The sequence below is a fragment of the Papaver somniferum genome, chromosome 5 (genome assembly GCF_003573695.1).
Source record: "Papaver somniferum cultivar HN1 chromosome 5, ASM357369v1, whole genome shotgun sequence".
Taxonomy (NCBI): domain Eukaryota; kingdom Viridiplantae; phylum Streptophyta; class Magnoliopsida; order Ranunculales; family Papaveraceae; genus Papaver; species Papaver somniferum.
Genome location: NC_039362.1, coordinates 73308390 through 73311749, shown reverse-complemented (window position 1 = coordinate 73311749; position 3360 = coordinate 73308390).

Genomic DNA, 3360 nt, shown 5'->3' with positions numbered 1-3360 from the left:
AATCCAACAGCCAAGAGGAATTGATGGGAATAATTATTACACAGCAAGAAAATTTCAATTCTCATTACCGGGAACAATCAAGATTCAAGATGGAACAAAAAAAGGCCGAGTTTGCACAAAAACAAGCTGAGCATGCGGCTAAAATAGCCAAGGAGGTCGCAGACGATGAATTTCGCATCATGATGATGGATCTTTCCAAATTGGATCATGTACAAAAGGAGTACTTCGAACTTCGAAAGGCTTTAATAGTACGGGACAAAAGGAGCCAATTATAATCGTCAAAACGGGATAGTTCAAACCTTAAGTATTAAGTTAATAATAATGATAATAGTTTTAGTAGTTTATTTTCGTTTTCATATGTATTAATTTTGTCATTAGTCGTATTATTATGTAATATTTGGGATTTATTTATCTTCATTTAATTTAATCACTTTAACTTATTTGTAACATCTTACTTTAATTTACCAAGTGATGAGTATATGAAATAGAGTTAATACATTCTCTGCTTCGAAATTATTCGTTAAAATAAAATCACATAATTTTTTCATATGGGAAACAACATTTAATTTCAATATTTTTTCCTCGCTCCAACCTTTTAATTCTTCCCATATTCTGGCCCATATATGTTCGATTAAGTCATCGCGCAAGCGAATTGCCTATCTTTGCTGCGCATATTGACGCGGCGTTGCTCAGCTCTAATTTGGGAAAACTCCTCACTGTTGCCTCTTAATATAACAGTGTCGGGTTGCTACGATGATCATAACTGTGGCCATTCACCGGTAGACGCTCATCCTCGACTATCATATTATGTAAGATAATACACGGTTTTTCATGATATAGGCAAGCACATCTGGATTCCACACATTCTAGCAGGTTGTTTGATGATTCCAAACTGTTGTTGAAGTACACCCAAATCCCCGCTCTACGTCTTTTCTTGCACCCTCTTGCATCGCTGAAAATATCTCTTTTTTCCTACCAAGCGGATGTTTAAACGCCATAATAATAGTAGCAATTTCTGGATATATTCCATCACCTAGATAATACGGCATGTCATAAAATGACCGTTTACCACATAGTTCACCCGGTGGTGCTTTTCCAGTGACCAGACTTCGAAAAACATATGAACGGTTCATCACATTAATATCGTTGTTAGAGCCTGGCATACCAAAAAATGCATGCCAAAACCATAGATCATACGACACCACCGCCTCCAACACGATACTTTCGCTCCCTTTATACGCGGTGTAAGCCCCTGATTCGGCAGACGGACATTTATCCCATTTCCAATGCATGCAAGAAATCATGTCTAACTCACAACGCCATTCCAAGAAAATATCCATCTCGAGTCCGACAGCCTCCTAGCAGACTTTCCCATCTCAGAACTGAGGACGTCGGTGTATGATTCCCATGGGTGCCATGTCACTTGGTCAATCGTCAGCTGATTCAGTAAAATCCTACAACGAATAATATCATTCTGACACCTCCTTCCATTCCATCTGGAAATTACAGGCCATTTCTGTTCATTACCGTTCATTGAGATGTCTGGTCGACATATGCCTAGGTATTCATACCCCCAAAACTAGTCCATAAAATTAATGAATCAAATTAATATATCCAAGGAAATAAACTTAAATGAAAATATACTTTACGTTGAAAATTAAAATAAATCGATTACCAAAATACCTCTAATATTTGGAAGGGCCCTTAGTGCCTTCTGTTGTTTCCTACAAGCTTGTCGGAGACCTGCATACAATCTCGAAAAGGCACTACCGCCCCAGTCAAGGTCTTGTATTTTATCAATTTTCTTCGAAAGCAGCTAACCATCAGCATCAATAAGTTCTTTGCATTAGGAAAGAAAAATTGACCCAAAACAACATAAAAAAGGCATTGCTATTCTATGGGCGAGGAGAGAATCTTCATTAGCCGCCACCAACTTATCTTCTTTGAAGTATGAGCTTAAATATGTAATTGTAATTGAGTTTGATATCCACGACGCGCCTCTTGTTCCCTGTGGATATCCGGAAAAATCTTCTCACGGACATAGTCAAATTGGTATAGGCCTCGAATCATACGGAACTACATAACCATCACGATACTCAGTCCAGTTAACATGACCCAATCTAATGGCGTGAACCCCATCTCACCAAATGGAAAATGGAACGTGTTGGTTGTATCCCAAACCTCTCAAAACCTCTCAACATATAATCAACAACGGCATGTTGGGTAACGTTACACTCTATGTTCAACAATTTTTCCCACCCCGCTTTTTCAATCAAATATTTAACTCTAGGACAATGTATTGAAATAAATTTATAATAAGAATTACCGATGCCAGACATCCACGATGTTTAAACTTAAATGTTGGTGCGTCTGAAAATGTAATGTCTTCAGTAGCGTGCGGCTTATCATCTTCCACTATAGGAAACCTCCCTAACCCGGGGACGTCGACCTCCTCAATTTGACCCGGTAGAGATTAAGTTGTAATCAGCTCGGTAGATTTTTGTCTCTTGTTGGTCTTTTGGCGACCACTAACCTCGATATAAACTTGTTCATTCTACGCACAAACATGTTAAATACAATTTCATAATTAAAAGACCAATCCACGAACCATAATAGACATAAATTTAACCGAAAACAAATTTCAACATCATAAAATTCCATAAACATAAATTAACCAAAAAATAATTATCCAATTAACTATATTTATAACTATTTATAATTATGGTAAAATTCAATTAAAATACGAAACTAAACTAACAAAAAGATAAATTATATTAATCACGTAACTAAATTAACAAAAAAATAATTATCCAATTAACTATATTTATAACTATTTATAATTAACAAAAATAAATTAAATTACGAAATTAAATTAACAAAAAAATATATTAAATTAAATCACGTAACTAAATTAACAAAAAATATTATCCAATTATTAATATTTATAACTATTAAATAAAACAAATTAAATTAAATTACGATTAACCCAATTTTAATAAGATTTGATTAACCCAATATGATATAAAGTCTGATTCAATTTTCAACGTAAAAACCCTAAAAAAATTCGAACAAAAAATACATTACCTGCGCATATTATTACACAATTGAAATAAATTCGAACAAAAAATACAATACATGATATTATTATTACACAATTGAATAAAGAAGGTAGAAAATACATACCTTATAATGGAGTTTTTAGGGTTTTTTGGAGTTTTTAGGGTATCTGTACGGTTGGTAGATGGGAATGGAGAAGAATAAATACTGAAGAGGAGCCGTGAAGCAAACAAGAATATGAACTGTGTATGAACTGTGGAAGAAAGAAAATGAACTGAGAAGAAGAAGCCTCGTGTAGAAGAG